This window comes from Zalophus californianus, chromosome X (assembly GCF_009762305.2).
Source record: "Zalophus californianus isolate mZalCal1 chromosome X, mZalCal1.pri.v2, whole genome shotgun sequence".
Taxonomy (NCBI): domain Eukaryota; kingdom Metazoa; phylum Chordata; class Mammalia; order Carnivora; family Otariidae; genus Zalophus; species Zalophus californianus.
Genome location: NC_045612.1, coordinates 29,928,180 through 29,935,572, shown reverse-complemented (window position 1 = coordinate 29,935,572; position 7,393 = coordinate 29,928,180).

Below are 7,393 nucleotides of genomic sequence, written 5' to 3'. Positions count from 1 at the left end.
AGAATTGTTGGAAAGTGATAAGAAAATAAGAAAAATGGGCGAGAAGTCATAAACAGTTACTCCACGGAAGTGAAAATCCAAATGGCCGATAAGCATACAAAAAAGTTCTCAATTTTATCAGAGAAATGCAAATTAAAACCATTGTGCAATATTACCACACATTCACTAGAATGGCTAAATTTTATTTTTTTTAAGATTTTATTTATTTATTTGAGAGAGAGAGAGTGAGCAAGTGTGAGAGAGCGAGAGGGCAGGAGCGGAGGGGCAGAGGAGAAGCAGGCTCCCCGCTAAGCAAGAAGTCCCACTGGGGGCTCGATCCCAGGACCCCAGGATCATGACCTGAGCTGAAGGCAGACGCTTAACCAACTGAGCCACCCAGGCGCCCCTAGAATGGCTAAATTTTTTTAAAAATTCCTTTTAAAGTGAAGACAAATTTTTTAAAAAGATTTTATTTATTAGAGAGAGAGAACATGAGCGGGGATGGGGGTGGGGGAAGGGGCAGAGGGAGAGGAAGAAGGAGACTCCCCGCTGAGCAGGGAGGCAGACACGGGGCTGGATCCCAGGACCCTGAGATCATGACCTGAGCCAAAGGCAGACGCTTAACCAACTGAGCCACCCAGGCGCCCCCCCCCACATATTTTTTAACAGCTTTATTGAGATATAATTAACATCCCATACAATTTACCCATTTTTAGTGTACCACTGGTGGTTTTTAGTCTGATCAGACACATGTAGCCATCACCATATTCAATTTTAGAACATTTTCATCACCTGGGAAATAAACTCCATACTTTGAGCTATTAAGTCCCTGTCCCTCCAACTTCCCAGCCCTAAGCAAGCACTAATATATTTTCTGTCTCTGTAGCTTTGCCTATTTTGGACATTTCATATAAATGGAATCATATAATATGTGGTTTTTTGCAATTAGCTTCTTTCACTTAAAGCAATGTTTTCAAGGTTCATATATGTTGTACCGTGCATCAGTCCTTGTATTAGCCTGTTTGGTGTGCCATAACAAAATACCACGCACTGGGTGGCTTAAACAACAGGCATTTGTTTCTTCACAGTTCTGGAGACTGGAAGTCCAAGATCAAGGTGCTAGCAGGGTTGGTTTCTGGTGAGGCCTCTCTCCTTAGCTTGCAAATGGTCGCATTTCCGCTGGGTCCTCACATGGCCTCTACTCTGTGTACCTGCAGGGAGAGAGAGGGGTATCTCTGGTATCTCCTCCTCTTCTTTTTTTTTTTTAATTTTATTTATTTGACAGAGAGAGAGAGAGCACGCACGAGCCGGGGGTGGGGGGGGGCAGAGGCAGAAGGAGAAGCAGACTCCCCACTGAGCAGGGAGCCCGATGCGGGGCTCAATCCCAGGACTCTGGGATTATGATCTGAGCCGAAGGTAGACGCTTAACTGACTGGGCCACCCAGGCGCCCCTGTTTCCACCTTTTATCTATTATGAATACTGCCGCTATAAACAGTCGTGTACAAGTTTTTGTGTGGACATGTGTGTTCATTTCTCTTGGGTTATATCCCTGGGAGTTGAAAGGCTGGGTCATGTGGTAACTCTGTGTTTAACCATTTGAGGACTTGCCAGCCTGTTTTCTGAAATGATTGCACCAGCTTATACTCCCACCAGCAACATATGTGTGTTTCAATTTCACCAACTCTTTGACAAAAATTGTTATTATCTATTATACTCATCTTCATGTTTGTGAGTGGCATCTCATTGTGGTTTTGATTTGTATTTCTTTGATCACTCACGACGTCAAGCATCTTTTTTATTGTGCTTATTGGCTATTTGCATTTCTTCTTTGGAGAAATATTTATTTAAATCCTTTGCCTAATTTTTAATTGGGTTATTTGTCTTTGTATTATTGACCTGTAAGAGTTCTTTATATATTCCTTGTTTTGTATTTCTTTCATTTCCTGCTCTGGTCTCATTTTGTGTTTCCTCAGAGCTTATTGACATTCCTGGAAGCATAAATAAATGTTTGTCAATAAATTTGTGAAGTTTTCAGCCATTATTTCTTCAAAAGATTTTTCTGCTCCTTCTTATCTTTCTTCTGCTTCTACTAATCCCACTGCATATATGTTGCCTTACTTAATGATGTACCACATTTCTCTAAAGGTCTTTGCATTTTTCATCATTCTTTTTTCTCTGTTTTTTGGATTGGATAAACTACTGGTCTATCTTTAAGTTCACTAATTCTTTCTTCTGCCATTTCAAATCCACTGTTGAGTCCCTTTGGTGAAATTCTTTTCAGTTATTATACTTTTCAACTTCAGAATTTATATTTCACTCTTTTTTAAAAAAAGATTTTATTTTTAGGGGCTCCTGGGTGGCTCAGCTGATTAAGCATCTAGACGTGGCCACATTATTCTGTGTCCTCACATGGGGTGGCAGCAGTGGGGGTAAGTGGGTAAGTGGAGAACACTTATACGAACACTAATCCCATGATGGTGGCCCCACTTTCATGACCTCTTCTAAAACTAATTACCTTCCGAAGGCCACACCTCCAAATACCATCACACTGGGGGTTAGGGCTTCAGCATATGAATGGGGGGGGGACAAAAACGTTCAGTCGACAACAGTGTCAAGAGAGTTTCTATTGCTTGCTTTTTTTTTTTTTTACTTCCTGATTACTTTGGATGTTTCATAATTTTTGTGTTGGAAACTGGATATTTTAGATAATATATTATAGCAACTCTGGGTACTGGTTTCCCCTCTAGGGCTGGTTATTTGAATTTGTTTGTTTGTTTTATTTGTTTAGTGACCATCTGGATTAGTTAAGTGAAGTCTGTCCCCCACCCACCACTACCACAGTGTGAAGGCTCTGATGTTGCTCCTCAAGGGGGTGCAGCTTTAGGTATTCCAACAGTCACCCTGGGATGACAGTGGTTTTCACAGAGTTCTTATCTCTTTCCCTAACCACGTCTAGCTGTTAAACTCTACTCATTGTCAGCGGACTCTCCTACTGTTTTCAACAATGCCCAGGGCCATAAACTTCTCCATAGACTGATCCAATCAAATTCAGAAAGAACAATCCCCAAGGAAAGTGCTTTGACCTTTGTTCTGACCCCAGAAGGGCTCCTCCCAGCTGTCTCTTTCCTAGGTTCTCTCCAGCAAACTAGTGTGTCCACAGTTAGTTATCCTAAATATCTCCAATGAATTTACTAGTTTCCTGCCAATTGCCTTTCACCATAACCTCCACTATTTTTGAGAGCTCCTTTAAACTAGAACTTCTCCACACTGTTGCAATGAAGTTGGTTCCTTTGGGAAGACATTCAGAGCCCTCTGTTTATGGCTTGCTGCTCCCCCAAAGCCAAATCTCTGAGCCATGGTGGAGATAATGGTGCACTTCTCTCTGAGTGGCACCCCCACTCTAGCTACTTAGTGCTCAGTAGGACAGGGAGCAGCAGCTTCAAGTTTTCTAGGCTTGCTTCTCCCAGCACAGAACCACCACCTTACAAGGCAGGGCAAGGGTGATTGGGATCCCCATTTTCTCAGCGGTGCCATGCCCAAGGTAGACGCCTCCATCCACAAGTGGGGACTAGGTGGAAGAAGGAAGCCTGCACCTTTTCACAGTCACTGGGTCTTAGACCCAGCAACAGGTAGCTAAGGGCCAGACGAGAAATTCTCACCTCCTGCTCCTCCTGAGAAATAGTGCTCCAACTGGGATCTAGGAAAAGGTGGAGCCCTGGGTTCTTGGCTGCACTAATCTGGAGTGGAGTCTCCTCCTCACAGAGTTAAGAAAGGGGGTCACGAGGGAATGGGTCTTGGTTCAAATGCCATAGACACTCTGTGTTCTCACCAAATTTTAGTAGATTTTCTTGAATAGATGTCTCTTAATTTGCTGTATGTCCTTAGGATCATTTCTAGAGACTTTTAATGATTGTATGTATTTTTCCATAATTTTCACCAGTTTCATCAGAAGGCTGGTCTACAGAGCTCCTCACACTGTCATGCTGGAAGTAGAACTCCTTTATATATATATATTTGTTGAGCCATCTCAAAATAAGTTGCCGACATCAGGAAACTTTATCCCTAAATACCTCAGCATGCATCTTCCCCAAATAAGGACATTTTCCTACATAATGACAATACTATTATCATTCTTGAATAAATTAGCATAATTCTATAGTTTCTAATAAGCATTCCATATTCAAATTTCTCTAAGAATGTCTTTTATTCAACTTTTTTGAGGGGGGTTAGGGACAAAAACAAAATAAGATTCACACATTGCATTTTGTTGCTTTGTCTCTTTAGATTTCCTTAATTTAAAACAAACCTTCCAACCTTTCTTTTCATGTTATTGATATTTTGAAGAGTCCAGACCAGTTGTCTTTTAGAAGTTCCCCACATGGGGAGAAGGTTATTTCTTGAGGGTCATCTATCTTCTATTTCTTGACCTGAGTAGTGGTTTCCCTATGGTATTAGCTTTTTAAAATTTTTCATTAGGCTGCACAATAATATTCTATGTGTCAAATTTGTTTGTAACCAGTACTAAAAAGAAATGAGCTCTCAAACCATGAAAAGACATGGAGGAAACTTAAATGAATATACTGAGTGAGAGAAGCCAATCTGAAAAGGTTATATACTGTATGATTCCAAGTATATAACATTCTAGAAAATGAAAAACTATGGAAACAGTGAAAAGGTCAGTGATTGCCAAGGGTTAGGGAGGGGGGATAAATAGATGGAGCACAGAGGATTTTTTAGGGCATTGAAATTATTCTGCACAATACTCTAATGGTGGGTGCATACCGTTATACATTTGTCAAAATGCACAGGATATCTGACACCAAAAGTGAACCCTAATGTAAACTACGGACTTTGGGTGATAATGATGTGTCCGTGTGGGTTCACCGACTGTAACAAATGTACCACTGTGGTGTGGGATGTTGATAGTGGGGGAGTGGGGGGGGAATATATGGGAACTCTCTGTATTTTCCATTCAATGTTGCTGGGAACCTAAAAATGACTTAAAAAATAAAGTCTATTTAAAAATCTGTAAGTAGGGATGCCTGGGTGGCTCAGTCGGTTGGGCATCTGCCTTTGGCTTGGGTCATGCTCTCCATCCCTCATCGGGCTCCTTGCTCAGCAGGGAGGCCTGCTTCTCCCTCTGCCTGCTGCTCCCCCTGCTTGTGCTCTTTCTCTTCCTCTCTCCCGCTGACAAATAAATAAATAAATAAATCTTAAAAAAATAAAAAAATAAAAATCTGTAAGTATATTTCACAACTTTTACAAATAGAGAAGTATCTAGAAAGAAGTGATTACAGTTCCAGTGCTCTAAGTTTCTCACAGTTTTTAGGAGGTTAATTTTAGACCTTACTTAAGTACACTGGACTGTCAAAGTCCAAAGTCTATGCTTTTCCCATCACACCTTCCTTCCTCTCTAGAATCAAGTTAGGGTTTACTGACCCTTCTTGGGAGGGTCTCCTGGCTGCCACGTTTGAAAGTTCCCTCCAATCTCATTCTCTCCCAAGAGTTGCTTTGTTCCCTGGGCCGCCATGTTGCAATAGCTGAGAGGTAATGTCCTCCTCCTTCCTGCCCTCCCCTGAAGTTAATCGCCATTTGCCCCCTGCCCTAGGGAGGAACAGTGACAGAAGACTTGGCATAACACTTGGAAAGGTCTCTGAATCATGATCAAGGGGATTAGACGAAGAAAGAGGCCGAGCTAATGATTAAAATGAGAGGGAGGGATAATGTTTCTTTGCTTCTATTCCTAGCAGTAGGGCACTAGCACAGGATTGGTTCAAATTAGCACCTGACTTTCTATCTGTGAAACTAGGGAGACCAATTTGGGCTTGCAAAATACTTGGGGGAAAATATTTTTGTTGATACCCTAGGAGTGACTGACCAGAGAAGTCTGAGAATTTTTGTAAATAAAATAGCCATGAATCTGCTGGTAAGCACCACGCCATTCCACAGTATCATTCCTTTTTTTTTTTTTAGCTAGGTATGTATGTATGTATGTATGTATGTATGTATTTATAGAACAGATTGTTTATGTCCCTGAACAGATGCAGGCTCTGCTGGGAAGGCAAGGCGTGGAAGTGAGTTCTAAGTGTCAGGTACGGCCCCTGCCTTCAAGGTTCTTACAATCCTATTGGAGAGAAAAAATATTCAGCCAGGATGAGGAAGGGTGGTAGCAAACCAGTGAAATGTCTCACTGGTTTGGAGTGTGTGATCATCTCTTTACCTGCCAGGGGTGAGGCTGACCTTTGAAGAGAGGGAAGGAGGTTTTGTAGCTAATTAATCGTGAAAAATGAGGGCACTCTGTAGGTTGCTGAAGAGTGAAAGCTAACAGATGAGCTAACAAACTCTCCTTTGTCTTAAAGATGGCTCTGCTAATGTCAACCGGGATCTGTTCTTTCAGGTCCTCAGCAGATTCTGGAAGCCTCATTTCCCTGACCCTCCTTCCTTTCTATTACCAGTGTCTCTGCCTGTCTTGGAAAGTAATAGGACTCCACTCCTTGGACAGTGTTCTACATCCTAGCTGGTCCACAAGTTTAGATTGACCTTTCACCTAGTTAGGGCCCAGGAGTGAAGTGTGACTCCATCAAGGAAAAGTGGTTAAGAGATATGATCCTATGTGGACAGTGTCTCTCAGTGAGGCAGTGCAGATTGAAAGAGGGAAATGGGGATAATCTTCTCTTCCATATGTTATGTTCTCCTGGTGACCAATAATTTTTTCTTTGTTTAATGTCCATCTCCCCATCTAAAGGGCAAACTGTATGAGGGTAGTGACTATGTCTTTTTCATTCTCTGCTGTATCCGTGGCCCCTAGCACAGTATCTGACACACGGTCAGTGTCCTATAAATATTTGTCAAATGAATGAAGAATTAATTAATGAACTGAGTGGGACTTAAGTCCTGACAGGATGTGGATGGAGACGAGCAGATGAGCGAGAAAAAGTGGTAAGAAAGAAACAGAGGTCTTCACTGGCATCCCCAGGACGGCTGCAGGAACGGGACAAGAAGTGGGAGACAGCAGGACCTTCTAGTAGTCTCGATGGCAAAGGGAAACTAACATCTGCAGAGCATCTTCCGGGTGTCTGGTGCTTTAACATGTATGAGCTCATTTACCCATCACCACTGCAAGGAGGAGGCACCATTACGATCTGCATTTTACAGATGAAAACAAATGAGCCACAGAGAGGTTAGAACTTGCTCATGATCACGAGTGTGAGACCATTCCCCAGGGATCTCTCGTGTTTCTGCACATCTTCTGAGCCGATACTGGTCCAGACTTTTTTTTTTTCCTGAAGATATTTGTAGAGTGAACAGCTTTGGAAGATATGGTGTCTCCCTCTGGATCAAAGGAAAGGCATTCTCACTGGCTGTCCTAGAAGATTCGGCTTCCCGAAGCTCAGTGTCACTCTCCTGCCACAC